The sequence below is a fragment of the Melanerpes formicivorus genome, unplaced genomic scaffold, assembly GCF_026170545.1.
Source record: "Melanerpes formicivorus ecotype bairdi unplaced genomic scaffold, bMelFor1.0.p_v2 SCAF_66, whole genome shotgun sequence".
NCBI classification, from domain to species: Eukaryota; Metazoa; Chordata; class Aves; order Piciformes; family Picidae; genus Melanerpes; species Melanerpes formicivorus.
The window spans coordinates 3,130,077-3,148,415 of NW_027142418.1; the positions used below are offsets into that span (position 1 = coordinate 3,130,077).

The 18,339-nt window shown below is 43.6% G+C and overlaps 1 protein-coding gene and 1 non-coding gene across 3 annotated transcripts in view; one reads left to right on the forward strand and one right to left on the reverse strand.

Moving 5' to 3' along the window:
- PPARG (peroxisome proliferator activated receptor gamma) overlaps positions 1-18,339 on the reverse strand; it is an 85,277-nt gene that overhangs the window by 61,862 nt on the left and 5,076 nt on the right. The window lies entirely within an intron of this gene.
- On the forward strand, positions 5,162-5,233 carry TRNAM-CAU (transfer RNA methionine (anticodon CAU)). Its single transcript has one exon. It is a non-coding gene; the product is annotated as a tRNA-Met (tRNA).

The following is an 18,339-nucleotide window of genomic DNA, read 5'->3' on the forward strand; positions in this document are numbered from 1 at the left end:
TTGACCTTGAATACATTTAGAGATGGAGCCTTCACCACTTCTCTAGGCAACATAGAATCATAGAATCAATAAGGTTGGAAAAGATCTCAAAGATCATCAAGTCCAACCTGTCACCACAGACCTCATGACTACAAAACCATGGCTCCAAGTGCCACATCCAATCCCCTCTTGAACACCTCCAGGGATGGTGACTCCACCACCTCCCTGGGCAGCACATTCCAATGGCTAACAACTCTCTCTGTGAAGAACTTTCTCCTCACCTCCAGCCTAAACTTCCCCTGGCACAGCTTGAGAGTGTGTCCTCTTGCTCTGGTGCTGGTTGCCTGGGAGAAGAGACCAACCCCCTCCTGGCTACAACCACCTTTCACATGTTCCAGCATTTCACTGCTCTCATTGTAAAGAACTTCCTCCTTATGTCTAACCCTTGCCACCACAAGGCTGATTCTGTGCTAGCTCTGGAAGAACACAATAAATAACTCCTCAGGTACTACATTTTCTAATAGAAAAAGCTATTTTGGGTTCTCCTGGCTGCTCAACATTGCTCAGTGCTTATTGCCTTCAATCATCTCTGGCTAAGTGTGGGTGATATAGCAGCAACCATCCTTCCTTTGGACTTAGAGGGAACACTGCTTTTAGAAAGCCCTTGGTCATCATGGATGATGTCTTCAAAGATCCAGCTGTGTTTGAAAGGATTCATAGTGAACTACTATTGAGAGTATATAAAAAGTGCAATGTAATACAAAGCTGGATAATGGATGAGACACTCTGTGCATTGACAGTGCAGGCAAAACTCCACTGAAACTTTTGAGTCACCTCCAATCCAAAAATTCAGGTGGGGTCTTCAACAGCAGACTGCTTCCCACACCCTTCACCTCTGGTCCTTTGTGTAACAAAGGGTGAACATCTGCTTTAAATGTTATTGCTATACTTTGCAGCACCTTAGGTGACCCTTGCCCGACAGTCACATCCTCAGATAAAGGACAAAAGTAAGGACAACTATATTCTAATTCCAGTATGCCCTTCTGAACTGGAAGATCTTGGGAATTAGGAACCTGGCTTTGAACTCTCACCTTCACTTTCAACTGTCAATACACCATCACAAAACAGGCTAAACACCAAACAATTTGCAAAGCAAGACCTGGTTTTCAGTGGGTTACAAGAAGACAGCATTCACCTCCTAGGTTCATGCAGGACATCTGCCCAATGTAAAGGATGGGCTTGGAAAGTCTGTGTGGCATGGTGTGGAAACCTCATGCCATTAGACAATGGTCTCCCCTATACCTTCTAAACGTTCAGATATAAACTGGAACTGGGTTTGGTTCATTGTTTGGAGCTATGGCATGTTGTGTACAACTCTACATAACATGCTCACTGAGTCAGACAAGGTGTTGAGGTGCTGGCATGGATCCAGAGGGGGCAACAAAGCTGATGAAGGAGCTGGAGCACAAGTCTTGTGAGGAAAGCTGAGAGAACTGGGGTTGATTAGTCTAGAGAAAATGAGGCTGAGAGGATAGCCCCCTACATTCCCCTGAAAGGAGGTTGGAGCCAGGTAAATGTTCAGTCTCTTCTCCCTAGTAACAAGCGAGGAAATGGCCTTAAGTTGCACCAGAGGAGGTTTAGGTTGGACATAAGAATAAACTTCTTGACTAAAATGGTTCTCAAACACTGGAACAGGCTTGCCAGAGGGGTGGCTGAATCCCCATCTTTGAAGGTGTTCAAAAGAGGCAGAGATGTGGTGGGTGGACATGATTTAGCACCAGCCTTTGTAGAGTGAGAGAATGGTTGGACTTGACGATCTTAAAGGTCTTTTGCAAGCAAAATGACTCTGTGATAATTTGAGGTCAAATACTAGCTCCTTTAAAGCCGACTATAAAATTCCTATCAGTTTACTTAATTTACCTTTTTTTTGGGGGGGGACACACAATGATGACATAATGTGTTTTTAAACAGGAATTCTGCACCTCTGGGTCAGCATCTGAATCTAACGCATTCAAAAGCTCTGCCAACACAAACATACACACCGTCCTAAGCAGCCTCTCAAACCAAACCTCCTCCTTCCTCAGACATTCTGAGGAAATCATTGCTCTCCAGTGCTAGGTTAGAGGAAAGAGCAGGAATTATCGCTACTGAGGTCACAATACCTCAGCTGATCAATAAAGAGCTTCCTCACGAGATTCACATCTCCATGAAAGCAGCGAAAGCCGCCAGCTGTGTCTGTTAGGTTATCAATGGGCTCGGTAGCGTGAATCACAGAGCTCAACTGCATCTTGTGTCTTGTCAGCTGCATATCTCACTCAGATATTAAAAACACTACTGGAAGCCGTTCAAAAGTGCATTGTTGGAAAATTGTTAATGCCCTAGTCATACAATGTCATTCTGAAGCTCCCTGGGAATTTAGATTTGCACAGCTTATTAGGATATGACCTTTCCCTTCATTTTTTTTTTCCCCTTTCTTTTGCTTTTTTTATTTTAGGATCAAGTTAACATGAAATTTCCCCAGTGGGAGCTGCTGTGTTTCCTTCACAGATAAGGAAAAGAGCAATGGCAGCTCTGCACAGAGACAACTTTCATGCTGCACTACAGGATGGATCGCTCGTGCTCTTGACAGCCATCCAATGCATTCCTAGAAGTTGAGAGGAAAGTCATGCTCTACGGTGACTAAAAAAAAACACAACAGGAACATGACAAAGGTATTTCCCTCAATCTTTCACCCAGTTCTTGTTGGGTGGGGTTTTTTGTTAGTTTTGTTGTTGTTGTTGTTGTTGTGTTTTATTTGGTTGGTTGGTTGTTGGGTTATTTGTATTGTTTTGTTTTGGTTCACCCCACCCCAATGTAATTTGAGATTAAACTTTGAGGAAGAAGTTCTTCACCATGAGAGTGGTGAAGCCCTGGAATGGGTTGTCCAGGGAGGTGGTTGAGGCCCCATCCCTGGAGGTGTTTAAGACCAGGCTGGATGAGGCTCTGGGCAGCCTGATCTAGTGTGGGGTGTCCCTGCCCATGGCAGGGGGGTTGGAACTGGATGAACCTTGTGGTCCCTTCCAACCCTGATTGATTCCTTCCAACCCTGACTGATTCTATGATTCTAATTTTAAGACCTATGGAGACAGACTGAGTGGGTTGGGGCTATTCAGTCTAGAAAGGAGAAGGCTTCAAGGAGACAATACAGAGGCCTTTCAGTATCTGAAGGGAGCCTACAAGAAAGCTGGGGAAGGAGTTTTTAGAGTGTCAGGGAGTGATAGGACTGGGGGGGGGGGGTTTGGAGCAAAACTAGAAATGGGTAGATTCAGATTGGATGTCAGGAAGAAGTTCTTCCCCATGAGGGTGGTGAGAGACTGGCACAGGTTGCCCACGGAGGTGGTGGAAGCCTCATCCCTGGAAGTTTTAAGGCCAGACTGGATGTGGCTGTGAGCAACCTGCTGTAGTATGAGGTGTCTCTCCCATGGCAGGGGGGTTGGAACTGGATGGTTCTTGAGGTCCCTTCCAGCTCTGACAATTCTATGATTCCTTGTATTCAGAAGATTAGGGTAGCACTGGGTGTGAGCTGGAACACATTCATATTTCTTTGTGTGAGCAATTACTACCTCTGCAGCACTCTATTTTTTACTTCACGATGCAGATCTTGTCTCACAAATTGACTTTTGCCTTTCCATGCTTATTATATTAGCATATTTTTTCCCTGCAATCTCATGGAGCTGATTTGAAAGCAGGAGGTTGAAAAGTCAGTACTCAGAACATCCCTGTGTGGTGGGTAGTCAAAATGGCCCTCAAGACCTCTATCTCAAGATGCTCGGTGGTCAGAGAGAGAGCATCCTCTGGAGGCTCATTCAGAGCAGCTACATTAGTCCCTTGATCTGAATTATTCTGTAGAGGAAAGATCTCTCTCCTTGTGACATGGGCTGATGACCAACTACCAATAAGTGTGTCAAAAAAAATTTGCTGAAGAGAATTAAATATTTTGAGGGCTGGATATTCAAGTAAAGTTTTATGCATTAAACCTGTGCTATGCAGACATCATTTTTTGCTCAACTACAGATACCAAAAGAAGAAAAGGAGCTGAATCACAGGATTGTCAGAGTTAGAAGGCACCTCAAGGTTCATCCAGTTCCAGCTCCCCTGCCATGGGTAGGGACTCGTCCCACTAGATCAGGTTGCCCAGAGTCACATCTAGCCCAGCCTTAAAAACAGACTCTAGGGATGATGCTTCCACCACCTCCCTGGGAAACCTGTGCCAGTGTCCCACTACCACTCTTATGCTGAAAAACTTCATCCTAACATCTAATCTAAACCTATCCTCCTCTAGCTTAGATCCATTTCCCCTAGTGGAAGGTGTCCCTGCCAATGGCAGGGTGTCTGGAACCAGATGATCTTTAAAGTCCATTCCAACCCAAACCATTCTAGGATTCACTGATCTGCAGTTCTTTCCATATTAGAGTGGTAGAAAGGTAATTCAGCCATATAAACAAAATGCAGTCCCTTAAATTTCCCTGCAACAGCTATTAACAGGGGGTGTCCCCAGGGGTTAAATTTGCATGGCCTGAAACAGCCCTTCCTCTTTCAATGGCTGACAAGATATAGGAGTTTACTACTCTACAAAGCAAGTAGCAGCCAATTAAGATTATAGGCAGACTGTAGGAGTTAATGTGCAATTGTTCCAAGGCTAATCTATGTCTCTTGGATAAGTACAAAGTCATTGTCTGTATCACTGGTTAAAGACCTCTTTGAAACATGTGTCTAACCAAGGTGCAGACAAATCCAAACTGATATGATTCACCATGAGTCGCTGTAGAGGACACTGATGTCATTTATGCTTCATTTTTCCACCAAAACAAATAATAATAATTACCAAGAATCTAGAAAAACATCAAGAGTACAGCAGGATAAAACTACAAGCCACATGCTACAAACACACAGGAAGAAATCTGCTGGCTGACATCACCTAGAGGGGCCTTGACAGGCTTGAGAAGTTGACCAATGCCAACCTCATGAAGTTCAACAAAGCCAAGTGCAAGGTCCTGCACCTAGGTCAGGGCAATCCCAAGCACAAACACGGGCTGGTTGGAGAATGGCTAGAGAAGGAGAAGGACTTGGGGGTGCTGGTGGGTGAAAGCTGGCATAGAGCTGGCATCACACACTCCCAGCCCAGAGCCAATCATGGTCAAGGAGCAGAGTGGCGCAGCGGAAGCGTGCTGGGCCCATAACCCAGAGGTCGATGGATCGAAACCATCCTCTGCTAACAAGCTTTTGACAGGTTGGACTTTTGATTATCTTTGAGGTCTCTTCCAACCTTGGTGATACTTTGATGTCCTGGGATGATCCTCAGCAGCAGGGGGAGAGATAGGATTCTGCCCCTCTGCTCACACCCCACCTGGAGTACTGTGCCCAGCTCTGGAGTCCTCAGCACAGGGGAGGCATGGACATGTCAGAGTCAGGCCAGAGAAGGTAACAAAGATGATCAGAGAGCTGGAAGCCCTCTTCTGTGAGGCCAGGCTGAGACAGTTAGGGTTATTCAGCCTGGAAAAGAGAAGCACTTAGAGCAACCTCTATACAAAAGAAACAACAGGAGGGCTGGAGAAGGACATTTTATAAAGGCATGGAGTGACAGGATGAAGGGTAATGGCTTCAAACTAGAAGCAGCTGGATTTAGATTAAACTTTAGGAGGATATTCTTGTGCATGAGGGTACTGAAGGCAGAACAGATCACCCAGAAAAGCTGTGGGGGGCCCGGCTGTGGAAGTGTTTGGAAGCCAGGTTGGAGAGTGCCTCTAGCAACTTGGTCTAATGGAAGATGTCCCTGCCCATAGCAGAGAGGTGGGACCTAGATGGTCCCTTCCCAGCCAAGCCCTTCTGTGATTCTCTGATCTCTCTTAGCTGTGCTTAGCAGCAGGTGTGTCAGAGAAGTGATTCAACAGAAGTTTGGTATCTTTTTCTCCTAGCCTGGCGACAGACTCTCCGTGCAGATGCATAGTGTAAGCACTAAAAGTTTATGTACAGAGGGCAGGACTGAACATTTTGTGTGAGCACATTCAGGCCATGATAAAGAGCTTTGTCTCCCATTAGTAATTTCAAGAATTGTGATTTGGTACTCCCAACACACCTATAATTGAATTCCTCAGTCATAAAATCACTGGTGCCAAACGACTTCAGATATCTTTTATCAAGCCTCTCTCTCTCTCTCTCTCTTTTTTCCTTCTTGTCATTTGTTAACGTATTTCTTATGGAGCTTTTCTTCTGTTTTTTTATAGATACATTTGCTTTAGTTATAAATTAACCCTGGAATTTACTCTCCCAGAGGCCACAAACTGCTTTTTTATTCTCTTGAAAAAGGTTGCAGGCTATATGAATTTACGATTTGGAACAGTTTTGAGTTAGCAGTTGGTGGCTTAAATGGGGAGGGAGGGAAATTTCATGCAGCTGACAAAAGAATTGAGAATAAAGTGAGAATGTTTAGATGCTTTTCTGTGCCTTCTGCTCTGGAAGCTGTCTACAACTACCTGAAGGGTGATTGTAGTCAGGAGGGAGTTGGTCTCTTCTCTCAAGCAACCAGCACCAGAACAAGAGGACACACTCTCAAGCTGTGCCAGGGGAAGTTTAGGCTGGAAGTGAGGAGAAAGTGCTTCACTGAGAGAGTCGTTCGCCATTGCAATGTGCTGCCCAGGGCGGTGGTGGAGTCACCATCCCTGGAGGTGTACAAGAGGGGTTTGGATGTGGCACTTGGTGCCATGGTCTAGTCATGAGGTCTGTAGTGACAGGTTGTACTTGAGGATCTTGGAGGTCTCTTCCAACCTTGGTGATTCTGTGATTCATTTGCCAAAAGGGAACAGATCTGCCTATGGAATTTCTGGTGCTTCCAGATACTCGTGGTAACATTAACTAAGAGACAGCTTCATCCTTAAAGGTCTTTCTGTGGCTCCTGAAGGTGGCCAGCATATACCAAAAGTATGTAGAATCATAGAATTATTTGAGTTGGAAGAGACCTTTAAAGTCCATCTAGACCAACTATCCTGCAGTCAGCAGGGACATCTTCAGCTTGCTCAGAGCCCTGTCAGCCCAACCTTCAATGGTTCCAGGGTTCCATCTACCACCTCTCTGGCAAACCTGTACCAAGGTCTCACTATGCACAGTGTAAAACATTTCTTCCTTCTCTCCAGTCTGAATCTACCTCTTTTAGTTTAAAGCATCACCCCTTGTCCTGTCACAATAAGCCCTGCTCAAAAGTTTGTTCCCAGCTTTCTGATAAGCCCCTTTAAGTCCCTAAAAGCCACAATAGTATCTCCCTGTAGCCTCCTTTTCTCCAGGCTGAACAACCTAGACTACTTCAAAATTTAGACTCGAGTGCCAATTGAACCATCAATATTTGTTTAAGAGATTGCTTCAAATAAAGACCATTAGAAGACTAATTTTTCATTTGATAACTGTGATGCTAAAGAAACAAGGCTTATAGTATCTGCTGTCTCCTGTTGGCTGTCTTTTTTTGGTCTCCTTCTGCTCACCCTCAACAGCCTTGGAAAATACGGGCTTGATTTAGCCAGGGCAAACTACAATGTGGAGGAGATTTAACAGTGTATGACTAAATTGTTGTTAGTGCCACCACTGAAAGAGCAACAGTTTGAGCTCACCCTGCAATAAATACCTGAAAATCCAAGTCAGAAAATCCTACAAGGCATATCCATAACAAACTTCATTGCTTCTACTGTTCAAAGAGCAGCTACTCTTTGTAGCTTCAGTACAAATCATGGAAGTTTGAAGATTTCTATTTGATTTGACATGAAAACACCAGATACCTATTCTTTTTAATGGATTAACCCCTGTTTTAGCTAAAATGCTCCAAGGTGGACCACTCTGGGAAAAAAAAAGGTATGCCTTCAAGATTGAGACAGGAGCACTTTTCTGCATTTCTGGATTACTCTTCTCAACTGAGTTTAGCCCAACTGTGAATTGGGAAATCACAAAATGTGCATACACCAATTGCAAGAAAGATCTGGACATGCTGGAAGGTGTCCAGAGAAGGGTCATGAGGGATCAGAGGCCTGCAGCTCCTCTGCTGTGAGGACAGGCTGAGATAGTTGGGGTTGCTCAGCTTGGAGAAGAGAAGGCTCCGAGGAAACCTTATTTTAGCCTTCCGACATCCAAACGGGGCTACAAGAAAGCTGGGGAGGGACTTCTTAGGGTGTCAAGGAGTGACAGGACTGGGGGGGATGGATCCAAGCTAGAGGAGGGGAGATTTAGATTACATATTAGGAAGCAGCTCTCCATCACAAGGCTGGTGAGACAGCAGACCAGGTTGCCCAGGGAGGTGACAGAAGCCTCATGCCTGGAGTTTTTTAAGGGCAGGCTGGATGTGGCTGTGAGCAACCTGCTGTAGTGTGAGGTGTCCCTGCCCATGGCAGGGGGTTTGGAACTGGATGATCCTCAAGGTCCCTTCCAACCCTGACAATGCTATGAAATGTAACAAGATGCTGACTTAATCCAGCAGGGGAAAGGGATTAAAACTGCTACTGGTTTGATTTTAAAAACTCACTTTTAAAATTCCACATTAATTAAGGACAAGAAAGCAGATTGAGGAGCACTGAGATATGTCTCCCTAGGTAAATAGTTTTCATGCAGTGCTTTCCTCCATCACAGGACAACGTCCTGGTGAAGATGAGGGAATTTCTTTCCCTACAGGCTGGTTCTGAGATTCCCAGCCAGTTCTCTGACATAAAACCATTACATTTTTCACCTCACATTGTGCTTTGGGTCTCTGATCTGTGATATTTTTATTAGTAAGCTAGTGCCTCACCCTCCTGAAAAATGTTACAACTTATTCCATGTACTAACTAAAAATTTATTAACTTACTCATACTTCTTTAATGCTTCATCAGTTTAATGACCTGTAGTAGGTTCTTGCCATAACCCTGTTCAGCCTTAGTAACTCCTTTAGCTAACTCGATAGTGACACAGCTAGGAGGATTTTAAGAGTCAAAATATGTATCAATCTTTACAACAGAAATGAGGGTTAAAGAGTGGCCACAGTGTGAGATGTTTTAGCTCTTAAATCTTCAAGTCTCAAAACACATTTCCATTGCTTGCAATTTTACAGTTTTCTGCTTTCTGTAATTAAAACCAAAATGTTAAATCCATTATTTACTTGTTGGCTGGGATAAAAGAAAACAACCACCAGTCAGTCTTATTAGGCCCTACCACTCGTTTGTAGTCACATTCAAATTAAGGAGGATGGTGAACATCAAGGTCAGATTGCACAGACTGCCCTGAAGGAGCAGAACCATAAAGTTACACACAAGCATAACCAGCCACTCTCACACCTTGTGTACACATTTCATAACTCTGTTTGCACTGTGTACTTTCACTTGAGCCAAAAAGGAATTCTCAGTGCAAACAAGTGGTGATGTATTCTTTAAAGGTGAGTTGCAGTGGAAGTCATTTTGGGGACAGACAGTAGGACAGTGAAAAGTTCATCATGTTTTCCATGTTTTCCAGACTAATGACTGTGTCACACACCACCTGCTCAGGGCAGATCATAGAATCGGTCAGGGTTGAAAGGGACCACAAGGATCATTAGCCTGGAGAAGAGGAGACTCAGGGGTGACCTTATTGCTGTCTACAACTACCTGAAAGAAGGTTGTAGACAGGCAGAGGTTGGTCTTTTCTCCCAGGCAGCCAGCACCAGAACAAGAGGACGCAGTCTCAGGCTGTGCCAGGGGAGGTTCAGGCTGGAGGTCAGGAGGAAGTTTTACACAGAGGGAGTGATTGCCTATTGGAATGGGCTGCCCAGGGAGGTGGTGGAGTCACCATCACTGGAGGTGTTCAGGAGGAGACTTGATGGGGTGCTTGATTGCATGGTTTAGTTGGTTGGGTGGTGTTGGATGATAGGTTGGACATGATGATCTTGAAGGTCTTTTCCAACCTGGTTGTTCTATTCTATTCTATCTAGTTCTAACCCCCCTGCCATGGGCAGGGACACCCCACAGATGTGTAGAGAGAATTTTGTCATCATGTAGCACAAGCTCCATTAACTTGATACTTCACCAGGTCTTGGGGGGGAACTTTAAAAGGATTTTTAAAGATTTAGGGCTTGATGTTACTTGCCCCTTTATTTATTTCTATGACAGCCAAACAGGCAGACAACATGAACTAAAATGACTTAAGTTTTTCTGATCATAAGATGGCAACCACCTACAACCTGGACGTTGCCAGACAACTTCCATTCCTTCCTTGCATGCAATAAGCTTCCAAACTTGCAAAGGCAACTCCAAGTTATAAGTAAATTGGGGGTTGGAGTTAAAAATCTGTGAGGGAAACATTAAGCACAGCTCATACAACCAAAAATATCTGTGAATGGAACATTAAGCACAGCTCATCTCGGATTGCAGGCAGGAAGAAACTGAAAAGGAAATGGTAACAAATCTGAGAGGCATTTAAGCCAATTCACTTTCAGCTACACCAATAAGCTAGTGTGGACTCTCACTCTGGTCATGCTTGTTCCAGTTACATTATTGAGCTCTCCTAGTTACTAAGACTCTGTGGCAATGCCTAAATGGCCTGTTTCAAATGGTCCATTGGATAGCCTAACTCCCAAAGTAATTCTGGAAAATGCTTGAATGGCTCTTAGTTGGCTGAGCTGAAACTGGACCAGGGACAGCTCTAAGAATGTAGACTTTTAACCATTCACTTCCTGAGCCTGTGCAGCAGTTCCAGCACTTTTTAGTCAACTAGGGTGGATATGTGCCTGCTGTGGTGGTGACAGGACGAGGGTTTAAACTAGAGCTAGAGAGATTTAGACTGGACATTAGGAAGAAGTTCTTCACTATGAGGGCAGTGAGACGCTGGAACAGGTTGCCCAGAGAAGTTGTGGATGCTTCACTCCTGGAAGTGTTTAAGACCAGCCTGGATGAGGCCATGAGCAACCTGGGCTAGTGGGAGGTGTCCCTGCCCACAGCAGGGATGTATGAACTAGTTGATCTTTAAGATCCCTTGCAACTCAAACCAATCTATGATTCTATGACCCTGCCCTGAGTTCAATTAGACTTCTCTGAGTCTAGGGAATATAACTGCTTTGGGGTCTTGGTTTGGCTTTCCTTAAGTTCACTGAGTTATTGAATTTGGTACCAGCTTTTCATCCTAAATACAGTCCCAGTTTCTGCTTGCAAGCTGGGAATATGTGTAGTAGGCACTTTCAGCTCTCAAGGAGGAGAGGCATGTAACTCTGAAGGTCCTCAGCATCAGTGTAAACATGAATAAGACTCTAGAACTCCCATAAACCTCACTGAACATGAATTGCCTTTGTACACTGTGTTATTGGGCACTGACATAAAGGGTACTGAACTATTTTTAACCAAGCTCAGTGAAATATTGTGTCTGTGCAGGAAGAAACTGCAGAGGTGGAAAACTCTGAGGTACAAGTTACTTTCTTGATACTCAGGCAAAGCAAACACAGGCATCAAATTGCTGTGACATCTAACAGAGACATTCACCTACCCAACTCTGTCTCACATGAAAACAGAAGAAACATTTTGCTGCCACACAGGTCCATGGTCTAAGCTTTGCGCTGCTACAGCAAACTGGGAGCTGCTTAGTATTGACCCCATCTCCTGCACCTCATAATCACTCCTAGCTTCCAGGAGCTAAAACAATCCACGTGCCCTGTGGCCGCAGTAGAAAGCTGACAACTCTTCAGCTGGACTGTGCAAAAGCAAAAGGGCATAAGGGAACCTGTCATGAATGATGGCTCACAGAAGACAAAGGGAGGAAAATCCTCCGGGGTCTGTCAGAATCTCTTCCCAAAGCAACACTTATCCCTGAAGCAGGTTTTTCAATTCTTGTTTTCCTCCAAATTAATGTCAGAAACTCTTATTGAGAAGCTGCTTTCATTGAAGAGCAACGGTTTACCTGATGTGCTCAAATCTGACAACAGTGCTATTTAGGATTCAGCCTGCTTAGTCTTTATTTGACTTCCATGTTTGTTGTTACAGGAGCACTCGATCACTCTTACGGTTTTGAACTCCAAAGGATTCCTCTCTCCCACAGAGTAACTGCCAGGTGTAATTACTACATTCATTAGCCCTTCCTGGAGTAATTGTCAGGAAAGTGGCAACCATACCTGCATCAATTTCTTCTTCCTCCTTGCTTTTTTTCCTGTTTTCCTTCCAGGACAATTAGAGCCTCTCTTGACTTTGTCTCTCAGCCCCTTACAGTAAGTCTCTCACGTTATTCACCTCAAACGTTTTCCTCCCTTTATTCTTCCCTTCAAAACACAGATTTGAGGAGGAAATTTGGGAGAGATAGTCCTAGTGTCTCTCATTGTTTCTGTGCCTACCAATTTGCTGCGGCTTTGCCTTTAATTTAAATCCATTCATCCCGACACTATAAGGAGATTCATAGCACGGATAGTTCATCAGTGACAACAAAAGAGGTCTCCTCCTGTCTAAGGGTCAAGCTTCAGCAGAAATTTAGAATTGCCACATGCTGTACAACATTGTGCACTGCCTTCCTGTCCAGGGCTGGGGGAGGAGACAGGAATCTGTTGCACAGCCTGCGTCAGAGCGTGCAGTCACACTACAGTGCATCAACTTCAGTGTGGTACAAGTTATTGTTATTCTAAACTTACCTCAGACTTCAGCAATATTCACTGCCTGTTCTCCTGTCCTCAGTGACAGGAAAGCTGTCACTTGCTGTTAGCGTATCAGACAGTTCCTGTTCTCAAAGGAGTCATAAATAAGGCTAGATTTGAAAAACAGAACAAACTTGGGCAGAAAAAGAACAATGAGCAGGAATGCCAAAATGCAGCGCGAGACCACGTTATGGCATCGTCAGCATATCTGAAACCAAGGAAAGCTGAAAGCCTCAGAAGGGACCAGAGAGAAGAATTCACACTCAAGCAAGTTCCAACAACAGCCTTGAAACCTTTGAGAAAGAAATTCATACATCCCTAGTTTTAAAGACTTGCCCTGCTTTTCAACATTTCTTCCTGGCAAACAAACAACAACAACCAACCAACCAACCAGGCCAAATAAATCAGTAACACCCCCCCTGAGAGTCTTACTTGATCTTCCCACTGCCTTTCTTCAAAATGCCCTTTAATTGATGAAGTCATTAATTTCCTTTCCTGATACTCACTATGGACAGGTTTTTCGCTCTTTCACAACTCTCTGCTGTGCTGAGCCTCCAAAGTCCCACACTGGCCTTAGATCCCTGTCTTAATCCACCACTGCAATTAATCTAATTGTGCTGAGCACTGGTAGCCTCTATTGAGATTAAAGATATTGTAGCTATTTCACAAGATTTTCAAGCCAAAGCCTATCTTAATGCTGCACATGACTCCACCTACTCTGCATATTGTTTTATGGATATTTCCATTTGTAAAGAAGCAGATCTCTGTTGCCAATGTTGGTTTTTTTCTCTCTCTCTTTTAAAGAGCAAGATTGATCAGTCAGCAGTTTTGATCTCTCACCACCTCAAAACTGGCACCCTGGTGATTCAAAAAAGAGTGGAAAGAAAGAGGGACCTGCTGGAGAGAATACAACAGAGAGCCACAAGGATGATTAGGGGACTTTAGCACCTCTCCTGTGAGGAGAAACTGAGAGCCAAGGGGCTGTTTAATCTGGAGAAGAGAAGACTGTGAGGGGATCTGAACAATGTCTATCAATATCTGAGGGGTGGGTGTCAAGAGGAGGGGGCCAAGCTCTTTTCAGTGGTGCACAGTAATAAGAAAAGAAACAACAGATACAAGCTTGAACATAGATTTCAGCGCAACATGAGGAGAAACTTCTCTACAGTGAAGGTGACAGAGCCCTGGAACAGGCTGCCCAGAGAGGTTGTGGAGTCTCCTTCTCTGGATACATTCAAAACCCATCTGGAATGCATTCCTGTGCAGACTGCCCTGGCTGATGCTGATTGGCAGAGGGCTTGGACTCAAGGATCTCTGGAGGTCCCTTCCAACCTCTAATGTACTGTGACTCTGTGACTTCCCCATTCTGAGTATTACATCATGAGGGATGAAACAGCGTGCTATGTACAGCTCAGAAGGCTGCCTGCAACTCTTTTCTTGCATTAAAAAAAAAAAAAAAAGAAAAGCCTTTCTTAACAAAACTGTGACTCATTAAAAAGTTGACAGCTATCATATTGCAATGCAGAGAGCAACAAAAGCAACAACAGGCTGGTTCACAGACTCGTTTCATAGTGGGATCAGTTCCTGTGAACCCTGACAGTAGCAACGCTGAGCAGGCTTTTATACAAATTCAACCATGAAGGTAGGCTGTGGGGAAAAATAAACAAACAAACCCAACAAAACACCCAATCACACAAACTCTAGACTTTTAATATTCTGTTTTGGGATGAAGATTTGCATTGCCAAAAAGTTTCAAGGGGAGGTGTGGAAGAGAAATTATCTTTGTTGGAGGAAAACTTTGGCGGCGGGGCGGGGGGGGGGGGGGAGGAGAGTTATACTCAAGGGTTTTTCAGTACTTCAGTCAAGAATTCCTGCCTATGCCAGCGGTGCTGTAATAGCTATTTCTTAATAAATCACTAATCCTGGTCTAAGAAAATAATTCCTCAAATGTCATTACCTGTATCAGAAAGAAAGTTGCCTAACCCGATGCGTTAGCCTAATCTAGCCGGTGTAAAACCTAAGGCGGTGCGGTGATTTCACAGGTGGATTTTACAGCAGGCATTGAGGTGTTGGGTTACTATAAACCCCTCCAACTAAATAAGATCTTGTGACTATAAACCCCTCCAACTAAACAAGATCTTGTGAACATAAGAAACATCCGGCGCACCCAGTTTCACTGGGTACAGTTAACCAGCCTGGTCACGAGGCAGCCCCAAAGAACAAGTCTCTGGGCACTGCCCAAAGGAAACTGTGTAAGGAACCCTCTTGGGTCTCTTATTCATCATGCCATAAAGCTGCTTGTCTGCATCACAAAAACGATTAACCAGTTCAAGGCAACTGGCAAGCTCACATCGCAGCTAACGCCCCAAGGAGCTTGCAAAACAGAACTGAGATCAATTGGCAAAGCTGGTCATGGAGGGCAAGAGTGGTGTTTGCTTGCATGAGGATTTCTTCAGTGCAAACATCCAAATAATTCAAAACTAATTTAAAATGCAAGCTAGGGACTACTAATCAAGCTTCCACAGGATTTTCTTGGACATTATTTTGCATTGCCTTGATAATGCAAAAAAAAAAACACCTTCAAAGCCATTGTTAAAAACCTGAATGTTTCAAAGCAATCCTTCAATATTTGCTTATTTTCTTCTGTTCATTCAGGAGCTCTCATAATAAACTTTTTCTAAGGCTGAATTTGAAGCTTATTCTGTAAGAACTCACACTTAGTTGAGATCTTTACTGAAAAAAAACCCAACCCTACTCCAGGCCAGCATAATAATACCAGCAATAGCTCTAGTGTAAATGTAAGAAACCCCATCATAATCCAGGAAAATAAATCTTGTTAACGGTGCTGATTTCATTCAGGGACCCGACCTGATGTACAAATCCTTTTGTGCTAAATAAAGCCTGGAGTGTCATCTCATTTGTCATCTCAAAGCATCCTCAGCAACAGCTGGAAATTCTGAAAGTGAAAGCATATCTGCAGAGCTTTTGCTTCCACGCTCTCTCATCATGTTCTAGGACAAACTCTCAGAATCAACACCTTTTTCTGAGGGCTTTGCAATGTGCAGTTACTTCTCAAGAGCTATCCCCCCCACACACACACCCCGTTTGCAATTTGTATAGGATTTTTACAACAAATCCACCACTACCCTGCTTTTCCTCAATACTTCTCATCATTTTAAAGCTCAAATACGTTTGCATGCCTTGATGTAGAAATAAGGCAGCTCAGATCTGCAGTTTAAATGCAAGAAATGGCATCCAGGAGGGACAGAGAAGAAACACAGTAAAATCCTCACGCAGCTTCAATGTCTTAATGAAGCAAACCCATCCACTATCAATGGTCAGAGGAATAGCTACATCACCAGCTCAGTGCAAGAACTTTGCTTCAGACACATGGCAAGCTAGAAAGCAAAGAGAGAAAATATTTTTGCCTTGTCCTGAAGGCAATGAGCCTGTGGCCTCTTCAAAATTTCTCCTGATTCCATTAAATATGGTCCCGAATAAGGTTAGAGCACGCAGATAAAAGTCTGTGTAAATAAAGCAACCTTTTGCCCTCACGTCCTTCTGTACTTGCTTATCTATAGATTCCTCTGGGTGTAACTGAAAATTAAATGTGGCCTTGTGTTATTTAACATTCTTAAGTAGGATTAAAAATCAATTTAGCAGTGCACCACACAATAGCACGCTTCTCTTAAGTTTAAAAACTGAGCTCCAGCGTAAAGTTCTGCAGCTGAAATGCCACTGTAGGGAACAGCAAGCACCAACTCCAAGTAGAACATATTCAAGATGAAAGGATAAACTCTTTAGTTTTATTTACTGTAGACATAAAAAGTCAGGACCTAATCCTGTCAGGAGGAAGTCTGCACATTAGGAAAGGCAGTAAATAGAAGTGGCTGCATTTTTCCACAAGCCCCCATATTAGATAGCACCACAAAGCACCAGGTCTAGGTAGTAAAACCTGTTTTTCTGACCACCTTTACTAGAAGATCTTGGTGTGAGTGTTAAAGCCTGTAATTAACATTTTTCTTTTCATAGCTCCTCTTTTTCAGTCTAAGAGGGTGACTTGGTTTGGTAGTCTGACATATGTTTCAAACCGCCAGGGCTGAGAACTTAGTTCACAGCAGTATCAAAACATTCCCCGGGCATAAATATCGAACGTGTACATCACTGTTTACCTAGAGACAGCCACCTAGATCCAAAGGCTCTCCAACTTCAAAACTGCTGCTTCATAGCCATAAATAGCTACAGCAGTTACCCAACATCCCTGTTCAATAAATCCAAACAAACACACAAGTACTATGGACTTACAATGCAACGTTAGAACAGAAACCCCCAGTTATACGCAACGCATTCTGATCACAGATTGTGTAAAAGCTTTAAGACAAGACTATCCTTCTTGGCAGGACTACTTTGTGCAAATAGGAAATTCTCTGAAGAGCAATTTGCTTAAACTCAGTGGAAAACACAAGACACAGGAAGGAAACTTCCATCACTCTCACTTATTCTGCATGCTGCTTCCACCGCAGGTAACATCGTTTGCATGAATATAATGCATTTAGGTTTTTATACATGCATAGAGCTAGAGGAATTGTAGCTGGAGGTCTCCTGTGGAAAAAAAAAAGTACAGGATTCTGGCAAAAGGGAATCTAAAATATGTCACAATCAGATCTGTGATAAAGAGGAAAGACAAGAGTCCCCATGGAGCTCATGAAATTCCAACAACTCGTAAACCAGCACGAAGTGCAATATTTTCCTCCCGTAAGAGCTGCTACAAGACCCAAACTAGAACTAAAGTCTAATTTGAAGGTCTAGAATATGCTAGCACCAACTGCAATGTCTGCATCACAACATTAGCATTTCATTTAGCGCTAGAATACAGTAACTGATCACATAAATTCCAGAACAAAAGGCAGATAATGTGCTGCTCCTGCTACACTGGCATTGCATAACTCATTGGAAGAAAAACGTGTAGGACTTTTGCTGTACGAATCAGATTCTGGATCAATATACAATCATAGAATCCTTCTGGTTGGAAAAAGACCTTCCAGATTGTTGAGCCCAACCATTCCCATAGAATCATGCTTATTTAATTTCACTCTGACTGAGCAGACAGCAATCCACTTGGAGCTGGACCCTGTATTTTCAGTGTACTAAAGACAGACTTCAACAGTCACTGCACAGAAGCAAGCCCTACATGGGACATTCGTGACATGTAGATTGCAAACCTGACCATCCTTGAGACAGCAGAGCCACCACTGACCTAAATAGATCTGGGATAGCTTTTTTTCTAGGCTCTATGCATCTTGCACCAACATCATCTCTCATTTCTTTTTTCTTTCTTTCTTTTTTGATACTGTGGAATGTTCTGTGTATTCCTCTGTTGGGCTATTAGCCAATATTTATTATGCTCTCTTATCAGATGCCTTTCAACATTACTGGGGCAAGTAGGAAGCTGTTCTACAATGCAGGGTTAATCCATTAGCTACACACAGAGATCTATAGGTATGTACATAACCATAGATATATGTCCACCTGAGCAGTCATCAGGCATACTTCTGCCTGAACATAGATACACAAACCACAAAGCTACGTAAGCTTTCTGGTTTGTTGTTCTTTTTTTCCCCCTCTCTCTTTCCTTCTGTCTCTCTCTTTCCTTCTCTCTCCTTCTCTCTCTCTTTCTCTCTTCCTTTCTTTCTCTCTTCCTTTCTCTCTTCCTTTCTCTCTTCCTTTCTTTCCTT